This window comes from Mastomys coucha, unplaced genomic scaffold (genome assembly GCF_008632895.1).
Source record: "Mastomys coucha isolate ucsf_1 unplaced genomic scaffold, UCSF_Mcou_1 pScaffold22, whole genome shotgun sequence".
Classification (NCBI taxonomy): Eukaryota; Metazoa; Chordata; class Mammalia; order Rodentia; family Muridae; genus Mastomys; species Mastomys coucha.
In genome coordinates this window covers 196,067,897-196,085,938 of record NW_022196905.1, presented here as the reverse complement: position 1 = coordinate 196,085,938, position 18,042 = coordinate 196,067,897, and the positions used below count along the sequence as shown (strand labels likewise).

General features: G+C 36.1%; 1 long non-coding RNA gene across 1 annotated transcript in view; it reads left to right on the top strand.

Moving 5' to 3' along the window:
• Positions 1 to 791: 791 nt before the first annotated feature.
• The window catches only part of LOC116071408, a 30,473-nt gene continuing 13,222 nt past the window's right edge, over positions 792 to 18,042 (top strand). The window contains exons 1-3 of the long non-coding RNA XR_004110883.1: positions 792 to 960; positions 12,217 to 12,362; positions 15,990 to 16,161. This is a non-coding gene — a long non-coding RNA (uncharacterized LOC116071408). The remainder of the gene's footprint in view (positions 961 to 12,216; positions 12,363 to 15,989; positions 16,162 to 18,042) is intronic.

The following is an 18,042-nucleotide window of genomic DNA, read 5'->3' as shown; positions in this document are numbered from 1 at the left end:
GGAGTAGACAGCAGGAAATAATCAAATTCAGGGCTGAAATCAACCAAAAAGAAACAAGAAGAACTATACAAAGAATCAACCAAACCAGAAGCTCGTTCTTTGAGAAAATCAACAAGATAGATAAACTCTTGGCCAGACTAACCAGAGAGCCCAGAGACAGTATCCAAATTAATAAAGTCAGAAATGAAAACGGATACATAATAATAAAATATACCTTAAAATAATTATTCTGTTTGTTGAATGTTAACAGTTGGAAATATTAAATTCAAGTTCTACAAAAAAAGAATTCAATATCATCCTTTTGATATTTTCCTTAATTAATATCATCCTTTTGAGGATCCATTTAAACAGTACCATTCTTGAACATGTTTCCTTTTTCCAGTGTGTGGTTTTGGTCAGTTGTGCATGAAATTACTTTCAGGTCATCATTTTTATTTCACAGAACAATTATATTTCTTATGCCAATCCCATGTTTTTTTGTTAGTATACCTTTATTCAATAACTTAAATGTTTGAGTCAGTAGTATCTACAGATATTGTTGTATTCTTTAGGATTCCCTTGTCTCTCCTGGACCCTTTTTTTTCTGTATGAACTGTAAAATGATTTAATAAAATATGAGAAACACTGGTAAAAAAAAATAAAAGATTTTCATTACCACATAATGTGGTGAGCCACAAAGAAAAACTAAAGTCTCATCTGTTCATAATTGTTACCTCAAAACTACAATGGGAAAGTCATCAACTTGAAAATAAAACTTGAGTTACTTTTTGAGAGCTTTCAGCATCCTCTTGTCTTACCTCAGTGTCAAAGATAAAGCCCCACAGTAGTGAAAGTGATAAGAACAACTTCCAGTTCTGCAGTAACCATGGCAGCAGTGACAGAAGTTTAGCATGAAGTATATTCCAACCTGTCTGGAGATTAACAAGTATTTTAAAGTCATAGTAAGCCAAAAAGAAGTAGGTGAGTATATGTGTGTGTGTGTGTGTGTGTGTGTGTGTGTGTGTGTGTGTGAGGGATTAGAATCAAAGAGAATAAAACCACAGTTAGTGTTAATGTGACTTAGGACAGTCTTATAGTTATCTTCCCATAAAAGTGAGCCAGCTAGATATCACATTTGCAAAATTGTCTGGAATAAATGGCAAACATTGTTAATGGATAATCAGTCATTATATAAGTAACTATAACACAGTATTTGAAGTAAGCTAATTTTATAAAGAAAAGAAATATTGCAGTTTGGGAGGTGCAAGGGTTTGTCACTGTTACTAGCTTACTTTTGGTGATTGCTTTCTTGTTTCTGGCATAGCATTGGGCCATATGTAATAAGATAGAGGATTCAGAAGTACCTGTGTCTGCTTTCTCTGTCTCTGTCTCTGTCTCTCTGTCTCTGTCTCTGTCTCTGTCTCTCTGTCTCTGTCTCTCTGTCTCTCTGTCTCTCTCTCTCTCTCTCTCTCTCTCTGTCTGTCTCTCTCTCTCTCTCTCTCTAAAACCACTGGAACTTAACCATAGGGTATTGTACCTCAGTGACCTTATTTAAATGTTATAACTTTCTACAAGGTCCGATCTCTAAAAATAAGATTAAGTTTCTACCATTTGGCTTTAGTGGCTCAGCTGTCCAAGATCAGAGCTAAGTCACAACCTTAATGGCAGCCTGGAGATTTCTCAGGCAGCTATTTTTAAAAGGAGAGCTATGATTACCTCGGGATGTGGCCTTCAGCTAACAGATGCTATGTTAAGGTTTTATTTGTTTGGTTTGAATTTTTCTAAGCTTTTATTGATCAAGGTTGCTGCATATACAAGAAGAGAGCGTATAAGAGGCTGATGAGCTTTACCATGCTAAGCTTAAAGAATGAAAAGAATGAGATTTTGAATTTAGGAAATGTTGCCACTTGTGCTAGATTCTGCCTTTTACTCTCCTGCCCTGTAGAAGAATCTAAAGGGAAAGATTCCCTAGACAAACCAGTAGCAAAGAACAAAAAGTAAATACTTTGTCCATGGCCTCTACTGCTATAGTTGCTTAGTCACGTTTTCCATAGTCTAGACTGGACATGTGCTGTCTTGGAAAGGCATTTCTCAAGAGCACTGGAATGAAATGAACGAAGAGATTCTTTGTGGAGAGTTTCCCAAAGCTAGGGGCAGTCATAAGTCAGTTGTACATTACTCTCTTTAGAAACTTAAAACAAACAACTTACCAGAATGTCTGAGAAATAATAGCACTTGCTATCTTCTACCCCAGAGGATTCCACCTGGTCATGTATCTCAACATTACTTCCCTCATCACTGCACCCAGCTATTAAAGGGCTAGAGGTTGCAAAGTGAGGGCTGAGAAGGAAAAGCAAGAGATACAGAAGTACCATGTTAAAAAAAAATTAAATGCAGTATTCTCCCTCCTGCCAAGCTTTCCTGCAACATTACTGAACTAGAGAAAGAGAGATTTAAATCTCTTGAGAATTTGACCATTTTATATGGATCTGCAGTTCCTCCAATACTGATACCATCCATTAGTTCGTGAGAATGGCTGTAAAGCTGCATCACGCTTGCTCAAGGAAGGAAGAGAGGAACTTGATGGAATACAGCTAAAGGAGCATTTAGGGAGAAAGAATAGAGGTACTTCATGGTTATACCCATTCAAGTTTTACTTGTGAAATGAACTGGTCACACGTGCACCATAAAGAGCAACAAAAGCATTTCAAATCATGGAAATGACAATAAGGAAAAGACGTTTACCCATTCAATGATTAGGCTGAAATTATTCCAAAGTCTTTTTTTTTGGCAAATGTAGTGGAAAATTTCATAGGAAAATCATAGTATTTAAGAAAATATACAGCTATTTGCTTATAATACCAGTTTTAGTGAACTTATACCAATATAGTTGTAAAGAAAAAATGGTGCTTACCTATTGAAAGTAAATGCTATATTTCAGAAGCAGAATATAACCTATCTATTCAAATTAACAACATCTATATCTGATTTTTAATTCAAGATGAATTTTATAATGGATGAATATAAAACATATTAATCCATATTATTTTCATCAGTAGTTTAAAAGGTGGATTAAAAACAGTAAAATTCATAAAACCTGGGGTATAGCACTAAACAGAAAAGAACACTTTCCCAGCTGTTCAGACTGAGATCGTGTGACTCCAGAAGCTAGGGAAGGATGGAGCATGTGCCTCTGAAGACTCAAGGAAAGAACAGCAAGATTGACCTGTAGAATGTAGTGAGACAAGTAGGGATGTGTCTCTGAAGAGTAGCTTTGTGTCCTTTCTGAAATTCAGGTTGGGATATCCTGAGCTCTTTAAAGAGAAAAGTGGATTTACATTTGAATATGAGATATGAATACACTTTCTGGATGAGATGTATAGTTGAGGTGGTGGCAACAACAGAAATGATAGTAGCAATCATTAAAGATCTTATGTAAATTCTCTTCTCTCAACAGTCCTTAGATAGGCAATGTATCCACTTGATAGACTAGGAAACAGAGACTTCAGGAGTATAGCTGAGTCAAAATTTCAAGTACCAAATGATTATGAAGTGATAAATCCTGTATTAATGTCTTTTCTGCCCTCCCTTCCTTCCTTCTTTCCTTCCTTCCTTTCTCTCTTTCTTTCTTTCCTTCTTTCCTTCTTTCATATTTCTTCTCTCTTTCTATCTTTTTTTGTCTGTCTGAATGTCTTTCTTTTCATGGTTAAGAGTTGTACTTAGGATCTCACACATGCTTGGCAATCTCTCTACTAAGGAACTTTTATTCCTAACCCTTGTTTCTTCTTGTGCCAAAATTATGTGTGTGTGTGTGTGTGTGTGTGTGTGTGTGTATGTGTGTGTGTGTGCACGCGCACCATACATGCATGAGCCTATAGCCTGTGCACACACCTGTTTGTGCTGGTACAAATGCATGCAAGTTTATATGGAGGACCAAGGATAATGAGGATAATTCTACATGGACTATCCACCATGGTTTTGTTATTTATTTATTTATTAGATATTTTCTTTATTTACATTTCAAATGATATCCCCTTTCTCGGTTTTCCCTCTGGAAAAAAAAACCTTATTCCCTCTCCCCTCCTCCTACTCACCAATGCACCCTCTCCCTTTTCCTGGACCTGACATTCCCCTACACTATGGCAAAGAACCTTCACAGGACCAAGGGCCTCTCCTCCCATTAATGACCAACTAGGCCATCATATGCAAATGGAGCCATGAGTCCCACCATGTGTATTTTTTGGTTGGTGGTTTAGTCCCTAGGAGCTCTGAGGGCACTGGTTAGTTCATATTATTGTTCCTTCTGTGGGGCTGCAAACCCCTTCAGCTCCTTGTGTTCTTTCTCTAGTTCTTTCATTGGGGACCCTGTGCTCAGTTCAATGGATGGCTGTGAGCCTCTACTTCTGTATTAGTCGGTCAGGCTAATAGCTATTTTTCTGTGTTCTCTTGTATTTCTTTAAGGGAATTATTTATGTCCTTCTTAAATTCTTCTATCAGCATTATGAGATATTATTTTAGAACTAAATCTTGCTTTTCTGGTATGTTGTGGTATCCAGCACTTGCTGTGGTAGGAGTACAGGTTTCTGATGATGCCAAGAAGTCTTGGTTTCTGTTGGTAAGATTCCTGAGTTTGCCTTTTCCATCTGGTAATCTCTGGTGTTAGATGTTCTTCCTGTCTCTGGCTGTTGCTTGTTCTTCCTGTGGGTCTATAAGCCTGTGTCAACACTCCTGGGAGATCAGCTATCTCCTGGTAAGAACTGTGCACAGAGGGCTGTGGATCAGCCGTCCTTCCTGGGTATAGATGGATGTAGGAAGGACCCTGTCCCAGCTGCTCTGCTGCTTCTGTGGCCTGTGCCTCCTGGCTGGTTCTGCCTTAGAAAGTCACCTGAGAGAAAATGGCGATCTCACCTGAGTCCTGGGGTCAGAATGAAAAGGTCAGCTCAAGAACTTTGGGAAGGTCATGGAACACTTGCCCCTCCAGAAGGGAGAGGCTAATTAACATTTCTCAGACCAAAAGGTGGGAACTGATCTGAGGGTGGAACACATTCTGCAGAATGGACCATTGTCCATCAGACAAGGGAAGTCCTTGCCACCTCATTCCCTAAAGACCAATCAGTTTAAAAAGTCACACTGTTCTGCCAATCATAATGTGCCTAATGGCTGCTGCCCTGAAAACTGTATAAAAGCTCACTGAACAAGCTGTGCGGGGTCGCCACCTCTCCTTCAGGCCTGGGACAACCCCAGTGCACTGGAACAATAAATTCCTCTTGCTTTTTTTTTTTTTATCAATTCAGGTTCCACATCATTCACTCAGGAGGTCTCTGGTAAGCTAAGGCTTGATCGAGTCTTATAAGAGCACTCCCTTATTTATTTATTTATTTATTTATTTATTTATTTATTGTCAAGCTGGCTCTCTCTATGGCCTAGAACCCTTCTAGGAGACTAAACTGACAGGCTAGCAAGATCCATGATCTACCTGGCTCTTCTTTCCTGTGTAAAGTATATGAACAAATGCTATAATGCACAGATTTTTCATATTGGTTTTGAGGACTAGAATCAGGTAGATATATCCTCATTCTTGGAAGGCAAGTGGCCAAGACCTATTCAGCCATAGTAGAGATCGTGGCAAATGGTTCTTGCCCCTGGAACAGAGCTAGCAGGTTGTACCTTCAGGAGTGTTAATGTTTGCTGTGGCTCTAAGGCTTGTATGTATATATGTATGTGTATGTATATCTATATCTAATCATCTATATACATCTAATAATCTTTATCTATATTTATATCTATCTATCTTTTTACCATCTATATCTATATCATCTATATCTATATATCTTTATCTATCTACCTATCTATCTGTCTATTTATCAATCTATTTAATTTTATGTTCCTCCTTCAAAGGAATGTCTTCTCTACCAAGGTTAATGACTCCATGATAATCAGAGACAGCATGAAAATGGGAGTTGAGTATATGTCTAATGTTTCAGCAAAATGGTAGAAAGCTGTGACCTTCAGAACAGCCTTTAAGGCTGTGGGAAAGAATGCTGAAAACATAGGTTCAAAAATATATAATCTCTCAACTATACAAAATACAAGGATATAATTTGAATTGTATAAGGAACTGTATATGTCTAAAGGAACAGAGGCACCCACCTATACTGTGAGTCAGCTTGTCAGAAAGGTACTAAGGAAGAGGATAAAGAGATTAAGTGAGTAGTGATCACAGGAGATCCCATACAGCTAAGTTTTTTTTTAAATTTATTTTCACAAAGGTAGGTAGATTCCTGAGGTCAAGGTCAGTCTGGATCCAGGCCTAGGCCTGGTAGGAATGGTAATTTCAGGGCAGGTCCCACCCAGCTTACCATCATCTATACTTGTGCTTGCCAACTCTTCTTAGGAATCAAGTCTGGAGACCTGAGGACAATCAAAAGGGAACCTAGGGTAATGCCTAAATTGATATGCAAATAAAAGACTGGGCTTTGTGATATCCAGAGAGTTTTTAGATTAGCAAGAAAAAGCTGTCTCAAGCAGAACACAGAGAGAACAATTTGGAAACCTGTCTTGAGCAGAACATAGGCAGTCAGCTTGAACACATGATTTGACTTCCAGTCATTTGTTTGGCCACCCCTTCTCTCCAGAACCCCTCTCCCAGCCAAGGCTGGTCCTTAGCAGCAAATGTTTTACTAACTCCCTCCCAACCTCTCTGCTGCATCTATTTACTTAACAAATAAATGTATTAAACATCTGTAACTTCATTAGTATATCTGTCATAGAGAGGTATCAAAAACTAAATGTCTGAGAAAGATAAAATTCTAGTTAAGAATTTTGAACTACAGTATTTTATATAGATTATGTAGAAGGATAAAAAGGAATTAACTGATTTATAAACTGTCTTTGTTATTCTAAGTTATTCTAACTTACACCTATATTACCCCATGAAATATGTCTCTATATATTATACAAATTTATTCCAGACTAATTTTGATTTATAAGCTTCAGTATGCTTCTGTTTCATTAAGAGAATCAAGGAAGATGTTCAAAGACTACCAGTGAATGTTACTTCTTTAAGAAATGAATATATGTGTAATTAGTAATAACAAAATTGATATACTTTCAGATATGATCTTCTGACTTAAGAGTTACCCAAATCTAAAAAATAACAAAACTAAAAGAGAAAGGATGAGGAGTATTTTTGAATTTCTGTGATACTTTAAAGCAGTAACCATATACTTTATATAATTAAACCATTGTGCTAGGCTCTGTGTTGGTTATCAATTTTATTCCTAACTTCAGAATTAATGGAGGCTTATAAACAAAGTTGTTTAGGTTCATCTGACTGCTAAATTGAAAAGCCTGTGTGTGAAGCCAAGACTTTCTCTTTATAAAATATGCTTTATATTATGTGAAAGAACACATTTTCCAAGGGATTTGTATTGAAGCTTGCAGTGCAGAAAAGGATCACAGAGAATTTATAAAATTAAGAATCTATTTCTAAATTCAAAAACTGGCAAAAAGTCTAGGAAGCACCAGCAAAAAATGAAGTAATATCTTCCATAATGCAACAGCCAAGGACATAAACCAAGAACAATAACTTATCACATGCCTATTGTAGTGATTATGCTTTATGATAATTATGAGTACAGCTTCATCTCAGTAGTAACTTGTTGCTTCCTTCTTAGGTGATAGATGGAATCTACAGTTGTATAGCTGGACAATAATATTATCTATCTATACTATGTTGTTTTTAGTGTGCCCTGAATCTTATTAAAACAAACAGAGCCAAACAAAACCTAGAATCCAAAGGCATCACACAGGCACAGTGTAGACAGTGTAGCAGATAGATCTAAGGGTTCACAAGCAAAAGCTGTAAAGTTGATGGCATAATAAACAGAAAACATTTCATCTTTAAAACAAAGTTAATGCCAGCCAGCTTCTAGAATGATTAACAGGGTCATAAGCAGTGCCATTTGGAGACAGCCTACCAGAAAGAAAATATTCACAGTGAGTGAAAAGGAACAGAAAATTGCTCCCAATGAGGCTGACACATGTGATTGACAAGCTATCCAGTCATATTCATTTTTCCTCCATGTGGAATGAGAAGACTGTTCAGACCTGGCACTTCAGAGCATAGGTGTGGGTGATAGTTAAAGCACTGTTCCTTGAATGTATTGTCATAATTCATCAGTCAAAACAATTTGTCATTGTGTCACATTTTCTACAATTAAAGCCAAATTACTAAGTGAATATTTTTTTTTTAGGTAAACTTTGTGGCTGTTTTATTGTTGTTGCTTGAGACTGAATCTTACATAGCCTAGGATGGTCTCAGACTCTCAATTTAGCTGAACTTTAAACTTCTGATCTTCCTACTTTTGCCTCCTAAGTACTTGTGTTATGGGCATGCATCACTATGACACATATGATATGGTACTGAAGATTAAACTAGAACTTTATGATGCTGGACAACTGTTCTACTCCTTGAGCAACACTTTCAGCTTCAAACAAACTTTTCACTGAGGCATAACTTGCAAAAAATAGCTGAGTAGAAATATAAGAAGAGGATTTTTCTGTAATAAACTTTCCAATGTTGATAATATCCAAATCAAGAAATTTCCATAAAATTTCAGCTCTAACTTCTAGCTGTGTTCTTCTTCATTTACTGTTTCTAACACTGCAGGAGAATTCTCTGTCTCTAAAAGTCCTGTTTTGTATCTGGCTTTTTACACTCAACATTAATTTTCAGAGTATCATCAATGTGTTGAATATAGTAATAGTATACTCTCACATTGATATTCCATTCTATAATAAAACCATAACCCCCTTAAGTCATATTGTAAAGGGTTACCTAGTTTTGTTTGGTCTTTGATAGTATAGATATAAAGAACTGCAGCATTTATTTTCTTGTATGTTTTGAGGACGTTCCTTAAGATTTGCTGAGTTCTATGATTTAACACATTCAGCTTCAAGTGTAAACTTTCATTCATCTAGAGTTCTAATAGCCCCGCCTTTAAAGCTTTTGTCAATTCCCAACAGCACCACTATAAAACCAAACCTTTGGTGAATAGTTTTTTGAGTGACATTCAACCTCTAAACTATAAAAAGGACTCTCACTTTCACTATGGTCTTGAACTTCCTAGCTTCTACTACTGTGAATTCCAATATCTTTGCTCTTTATAAATTATCTAGACTTTGGTATTTTGCTATAATGGCATAGACTAAGATAAATGCACAGAATTATGTAAAAATCTTAATTTAACAGGAATAAATTGAAAAATCATAGTATCTAAAAATTCAAGGGGTGGGACATGGACCTCATAACTTATTATGAGGTTGTTAAATACTCTTAATTTAAATGTTGAGGAAAAAACAAATGACTCATTGAGAGGAAAGGATAAAAGTAAGTTGGAGGCAGAAAAACTCCTATATGTTTTGCCTTCAAAAGTTTGGCACAATCCAGTAATTTTCCAATTCTTATAAATATATTAATGTTATTCAAAGTACACTTGAAAATAAACTCATATAAAAGGTACTTTGATGTTAAAAAATTAGGACAATATAAATCAAAATGTTGTTATTCAATGCCAAGTAATGCTTTGGGACTTAAGGAGCTATTTTCACTTGTCATTGGCTCACATTCATGTTGGTTGATTTGGCTTGGTTTCTAGAATTCCATGGGTTTATGTGGAGGCGCCAGAAATCTATTTCCATTAAGTGAAACTTATGCCCTTGATCTCCATGAAGCAAAATGTCAGTGGTCAGTTTGGTTAGCTACAATTCAATGAAAGTACAACTAGTTAAATACTCAACCAGAAGAATAAACATTAAGATAGGATCAAATTTATAACAGATATCCAAAAGTATCATAAATGTCCTTGATCCATTCAACAGCAAAAATCCTGCAAATACAAGCTAGAACACATATTCTTAGTAGCTTCCTGGAACAATTCCTTTATGACCTGTAGGTTTTTTGCTTTCTGTCCAAAATGCCTCCTATATTTTTAGTTTTAGAAATGCTGTGTGTGTAGCATTTCTTTATCTTACAAATATTTGACCTTGAGTTTATTCATCTTGTACTTCCAGATCTTTGTCCATCACTGAGGGAAGTCAGGGCAGGAACTGAATCAGAGACCACGGATGTACTACTTAATGGACTGTTTTCCATGTCTTGTTCAGCTGCGATCTTTGCACTACCCACCCAGTTGAGGACTATGCCCTCTCACAACAATCATTAATCAAGAAAATGCTCCCCTCGCTGAGGTGTGCTTGTATACCAATATGATGGAGGAAATTCCTCAATTGAGGTTCCCTAAAGTGGAAATTTCTGGTTTCTTTGGAGACTCAGTGGTGTCATATGATGTTGTTCTGGAAACTGTCTTATGAGAGTATGCTTTTGCTGAGGCAGACGTATGGGAAAATGTTTTGTTGAGAACTGACAGGTAGTATTTATGGAAGCTGCCTAGAAAAAGAACATGTGATGTTTTGCTAGAGCAGATGCTTGAGAGAACCTGTGATGTTTGGAAAGAGTATAAATATAACCCAACAGACAGTGATCAATGATGCTGTGTGGCATAGGTTCACCTTGCCACTCTTTGCTGGTTTTCACTGGGTTTTACTGGCATTGGTCTTCACTATGATGCTGTGGCATTGGTTAATCTTGCCTTCTTCACTAACAATTGTGTGTGTGTGTGTGTGTGTGTGTGTGACTTCATAGAGAAAAATGCCCCAAAGAACTTTTGGTGGTATTCCTATGGCTTCTTGCTGCTTCTTCAGATTCAGGCCAATTGGCAGAGCCTTGTGGTTTCTTCTAGATTGAACTTCCATTGCTGATTTGTGAATGGTGTTTGTGAGTGGATCTAGCCACCACTGCTGATTCCTGTGAACTTAACTGTTGAAATCCTGACAATGAGGCTTGGAATTGCATCAGAGAGTCTTTTTCAAACAGGTCCATAGCCTCCTTTGACCTATTAACCTTTCCTCTACTAACTCTGGTGGATGGTGGGCTAGAAGGGAGAATAAAGCATTCAAGAAAGCATGTAAAACCAGAGCCTACAGTTCCCTCTTTCTAGTTTTTCCCATGTTGGCAAAAGCTAATCAGTACCAGCTTCTTCAAGTTGGTCTTTAATGTCAACATTCAAGCAGTAACATCTCAGCCACTACACACACACACACACACACACACACACACACACACACACACACGCACACACACACACTCACACACACTCACACTCACATACACACTCACACACACATACATATACACACATATTCACACACACATACACACACACATACACACATACACACACACTCACACACACATATACTCACACACATACAGACACACACACATACACATACACTCACACACACATACACACTCACATACACACACATACATACACACATACTCACACACACATACATACACACACACTCACACACATACACACATTCACACACACACATACACATAGACTCTCACACACACACACACCTCACACACTCACACACACATACAGACACATACACATACTAACTCACACACATACATACACACTCACACACACATTCACACACACTCACACATACTCACACACACATACACACACACTCACACACACATACACACATTCACACACACATACACACAGACTCTCACACACACACACACCTCACACACTCACACACACATACAGACACACACATACTAACTCACACACATACATACACACTCACACACACACTCACAGACACTCACACATACTCACACATACATACACACACATACACACACACATACACACTCACATATACACACACATACATACACACTCACAGACACATACACACATACACACACATACATACACACACTCACACACATATACACATACTCACACACACATACGCATACACTCACACACACTCACACACATACACACACTCTCACACACATATACACTCTCACACACACACACACTCACAAACACACACACTCACACACACATACACACACACATACACACACACAGGCTAACAAAACAAATAAAGAAAATAATATATTCATTAAAAGAATATTCAGGGGATTCAAAGATGTAAACCAAATGTTTGCAAGATTTAGAACTAGGCACTTAAGGCACTGTTCTTTTTCACAGTGAATTCAGACATCAGTATATGTGTAAGTAACTCAGTAAATAGATACATTATCTCAGAACAGAAATATCCTTTCATTTTCTCTAGACAGTACTCATTTGATGGGGGAAGAAATGTGTTTATTTCAATATTATGGAAGGAGCAGCTCATCCAAGAAAACCAGGTTTCTGAGTTGAAGAGAAAGATAATCACCAACCAAACTCGCAAGAGAAAGGGAATTTCCTAAGGAAGAAGTGAGTGATTAAATAGAGAAAAAAGTGTTTCTGGTAGCTGAGAAAATTAACTTTAAAATCATGCAAAAGAGGAATGAAATACAACTAAGAATTGAGAAAAGCCTGAGTTCCATTCTTAACTTACTTTCTGGACAAATAGCCTAATGTGCATTATGAGTATCTAACAAAATTTATGTTGGTGCATAGTAAATCTTTAAGGAGAAACATAGAAATTTACAACCATTGAAATGTCTACTCTCTCACGTCTCTTAGACTGTGGTAAAGGGGCTTAACAGAGTGTGTAGACCATTAGAACAGAACATCTAGGAAGAAAAACTAGCCTGAATGAGCTCTGTGGAGAGAGTTACTGATGAGATAATATAATAGAAATCTATCACAAGTATGTAAGGAATATGATATTGTTAAAATATTAATGTGAGTTGTGTTGTTGGCCTAATTTCAGTGACTGAATCTACAAAGTAATCAGTATGTGAGCATTAAAATTATAACAGCAAGAAAACACAGTGAAATATATTGTGTAATATTAAGTGGCTATATGAGGGTATATGCTAAGAGAACTAAAATCATAGAAAATATAGAGAATATAATTATGTTTTGGGATGAAAGTTTCTTGCTAGAGTCTATATAGATCTAACACTAGTGTTTTATAACACTAAATGATATATGTAAACCAACTAATTCTGTTTATTCAGTTATAAAAAGTATGTAGCAATATGGAAATTCCACCCTAATTTATGAAGGCTCATGTAAAAGTAGGTTTAAGATGTTTAAAGAAATTATCCAATTCTTAATTACATTTTAAACTCATATTGCCTCTTAAGACTTTTCAGGGATTCAGTGCTCATACAATAGACTAATTCCCTTCAAATATCCAAGGTCCCATCAGAGGATAAAAGACTCCACCATTGGGAAAAAATACAACAATAATGCCAAAGTGCTATATTTCAGCATGCCATATTTGTGTCACTTTTGATGGTAGTAATAGCATGAAATTATGTTCAATATCTCTATAAAGTATATGCAAATTAAAATCAGAATGATGTATTAGTACATTCCTATTAGAATGGATAACATAAATAAGTGAATATATAAGTAAACAATATTGCTCTCTCAAGTTCTGAACACAATACCATGTACTAGTAGAAATTTAATGTGATACTGCCACTCCTGAAAAGATTTGGCTGGTTCACTAAAAAGTTTAATGTATTGTCTACCATATACTCCAGCAACGTCTCTCCTAAATTTTTGCCCAAGAGAAAGAAAAGTACAAATCTACCCCAAGACTGATTTTCCTGTGTACATAATGGCTTTGTTCAAGTGGAATCTAGCAAAGTGCCCATTAGTAGGTCAATGCATTGATAGTTTGCTACATGACAAAGAAATATATGCTACTTGAAAATGGAAAGGAAGTTCCAATTCTGTGTGTGATAGCATGAACATGTCCCAAAATAACCATGCTAAATAAAGAGGCATGCATGAAAGGATGCACCGTGAATGAATTCCATTTATATAGCACTCTAAAAATGAAACTAATCTATAGTGACAGCCAGCAGGTCAGTGTGTGCCTGGGGAGAGAAGGAATAGGGACATTAATGCAATAATGGAAGGAGAATGCTTTGTGGGTGAAGAACATGTTTTCTGTCCTGGTCCTGATCACCATTTCACAGTTTTATACACATGTCAAAATATCACACTGTAACTTTAAACAGTGTGGAGGATTTGTGATACAAGTTGACTAAACATCAACTGCCTGAAAAAAGGTAGGATTTCAGGAAAGCTTTCCAGATTATTTTAAAAGGTTAGAGGGAGAGGAGCTAAACGTTGTGAAATAGTCCTTTTTCCAGTGTGTAGTCTAAAACAAATACAAACTGAAAATGAGAGATTTGTGTTAGAAATGTTAATACATGCCCATAACCTTGGCACTGCACTCAGAAAGTTAATCCAGGAGGGTTCTCAAGTTTAGACCAACCTGGACCACACACTGAATCAGAGGTTATATAGCAAGGTTATATAGCAGATTCTGCCTAAAACACAAAAACCAAAATACAAGGGAGAAAGATTCTGCCTCTGCCCACTGAATACATAAATCTTTATAATGACCAAACAAGCCTTGGCTAGTCTCACAACTCAGAAATATTTCCTCAAGGATCTAAGAGCTATTGAATTTCAAACAAACTCCAGCAGGCAATTTGTTCCAATGTGCCATGAGAATTTTAATCTCTCCTGAGGAAAGTCAACACAGAGAGTCTCTCCAGCTCCCATGCTACAGTCAGGAGGAGCTACATGTGACAAAGCTGTACTGAGGTCCTCAATAAGAACTGAGAAGGTGAATGTCATTGCTTTTTGTAGCAATAAGAGGAATAAAGCTCTTTTCTGTGTCTTCAGTGTGATGTGCGCCACACTCTTGGATCAATGCTTATTCTGTAGCAAAAACTGCCTTCTGTCTCCATTACAAAGGAAGAGATATTCCATGTTAAAAGAATGTTATTGCTTTTAATTGTGTTTTACTACTATTGGATATATTCACTTATTTCAGTTTGAAGTTATAAATTTAACTTTTAATTAGAATAAGAGCACATTTAATCATTCATCTAGGAATTTGTATTTTCAAATATTATAAAACAAATTACTATTGTATGGTTTCTTTGTAGTCTATGACTTACCAAGGAGTACATTTTTAAAAGGGTAATAACGATTACTCAAATTGTTATAGCTATTGATGCATAACATATATATATATATATATGTATATACATATATTACACATACATACACACATATATGCAACATCCATATACATAAACATATGTGCTTTTTATATTTGAACTCTGCTTGCTTCATTAAATATATAAAGTCATATTTTTTAGACTTTTCAGGGATTCAGTGTCCATAGAATAGACCAAATGTCTTTAAGAATCCAAGGACCAGTCATAAAGTAAAAGGCTCCACAACTGGAAAAATAAAATAATCATCCAAAGTCCATATTTTGGAGCACCATATTTGTGATCCTTTTGGTAGTAGTAATATCATGGATTTATGTTCAATATCATAATTAAGTAAGTACAAATTAAAATCAGAATGATATATATTGCATTCCTACTAGAATAGCTACTTATGTATGTATAATATACATTATATATGTATATATGTTATACATAAATATATGTAAATATATATTATACATATAAGTGTGACATATTACATATGTTATAATATATGCTATATATATATATATACACATACACACACATATATATGTATCTTCACCACATCATGTTGCTCATATGTATATGTGTTTATAGCTGACTACTTGGGACAGGATAACCTATTAGGGGCTTATCTCTGGAAAAGTTTGCAGAGTCAGCAGCAATTTATTGAGAATAGTTCTTTATCTAGTGGAAATTTCTCAGGGTTCCACCTCTAGATTTTTACGTTATATTTTATAATTTTCAATTTTTACACTAAGTGATGATTTTTGTAAGCTCTGATTACATTATAAAGAATAAAGAAATGTTCAAATACAGAAAGCACACCCATGTTTCTTTTCAAACTGAAATAATTTTCAATAAAATCATAATATTATATTTATTGGTTCCTTAAGGTTTTTTTTATTCTTTTCCTCAACAGTGATATCATTCATCAGACCGTAAAATGTTATGGAGGAATACCAAATTAATATTATTCCTGATTTGAGAAAGCTGTGGCAGACTGTATGGCTCCAGTTCGGACATTTCCCAAAAGACAAACTGTAGAGGCTGTAAGGAGAAAGGAAAGTAGGAAAGTCAACGAGGATTTTATGGTACTCAGGAAATACATCCACATGTCTAGATACACGTGCAATTCAACAGTAGTGGTCACAGAACGCTTCAGGAGATAGTAATGTGTGAATGCTAGTATATAAATTATTATAATTTATCACAATGATGCCAAACATTGGCAATAAGCCAAGAGGTATGGGTAGGAGAAGACAGAAGAGCATTCTCTATACTTTTGGCCCAGTTTTTCTATGAAACTGGTCTAAATGAATGCTACTCTGCAAACACTAGAGCACTTAACAATGAATTATTAAACAATAATTAGAAATATTATTAGAATTCTATTCTAATAATTAAATTGGAATAATATTAACAATAAATTAATTAAAGCATCTAACAATATTGCCATCTCAACCTGTACAATTCCCTTCATCCACTCCAAAGGGCACTTGTTTATTCCCTCTACAATGACTGGTTATGATACCTTTAGTGAATAGCCTAACCAACAAGAGTTTCAATTTCCTCACCTGTAATTGATCACATCTTTACAGGATGGATTATATAAACACCCTGGAAATCTTTTTACCAGGGTCCAGGAAGTGACGGCTGCCATTGCCTTTGTAGTCATCAGCTATTCAGTTATCCACAGGCTAGAAATAATCACATGTTCACAGATGGTAATCCTGGGCAGTAAATTAATCATAGCATCTCTTTCTACTCCTCTGGACAACCATAAACTTTTATGAGCAGGAAAGGGGTTATAAGAATGCAAACATTTGAGCCGGGCAGTGGTCATGCATGAATTTAATCCCAGCACTTGGGAGGCAGAGGCAGGCAGATTTCTGCGTTTGAAGCCAGCCTGGTCTACAGAGTGAATTTCAGGACAGCTAGGGCTATACAGAGAAACCCTGTCTCAAAAAAAACAAACAGACAAGCAAATAACAAAAAAGCTAACATTTATTTTAAAGCACAAAACCTATATTTAAACAATGGCAGATGGAAGGAAAACATAATAGAGAGAAACAGGACTATGGGGGCAAGTGGGAGTATAGATGGCGGAAAGCTAAATGTCACATGTCAGATTTGGGGAAATTGAAAATAAGAAAATAGGATACATAAGTGAAGGTGGCCTACAATACAGAAGACCAGATTAGAAAAATGTCAGTAATTAATTCAGCTCTTTCATGAGTCTTTAAAGCCTACTTATTTTTACTGTTTCTGAAATTTGAGTAATATTTAGACTGTACAAATATTAAAAAGGAAGAATATAGTAATCCATATGAGAATGATAAATAAAAATTATTGCTAGGTACAACAGAGAATTGCAGTAAGGTTGAAACATGACCCATTGTTCAAAAACAGAACATAAACAACCTTTCACCTTTGTGCAAAGATGGGACTGCTATCTCTTGTGACCTTCACAGTGACAACATTAGCATTAATAAGACTCACTGTAAAGACCAAATGGAAAACAGTATTATGAAGGCAGAACTTTGCAGAATCCTGTCCTTCTCTCTAAGCCACTGTTAGGAATTTGACACCTACCTTAAGAAAATACGGATTCATTCATAGACAACTTGTACCTTCCTCAAGTTTTCTTCTTTAGTCTTGCTTAAGTTTCCACATTCAGGTGTAGCTGCATTATCACTACGATTTTACAGTTAGAATCAGTTTCATGGGCTACATAAAATGTTCTCAATAATGGTCTCTCTCTCTCTCTCTCTCTCTCTCTCTCTCTCTCTCTCTGTGTGTGTGTGTGTGTGTGTGTGTGTGTGTGTATGCATTTTCCTCTTATATGCTGTTTCAGGATTCTGTGGAGAAAAACAACTGCAAGAATGAAATCTGTACTTATTAGAATGGCTTATGGGCTGTGGTTCAGTTTATCCAACCATGCTTGTCTGCTGATGGAAAGGCAAAGGATCTAA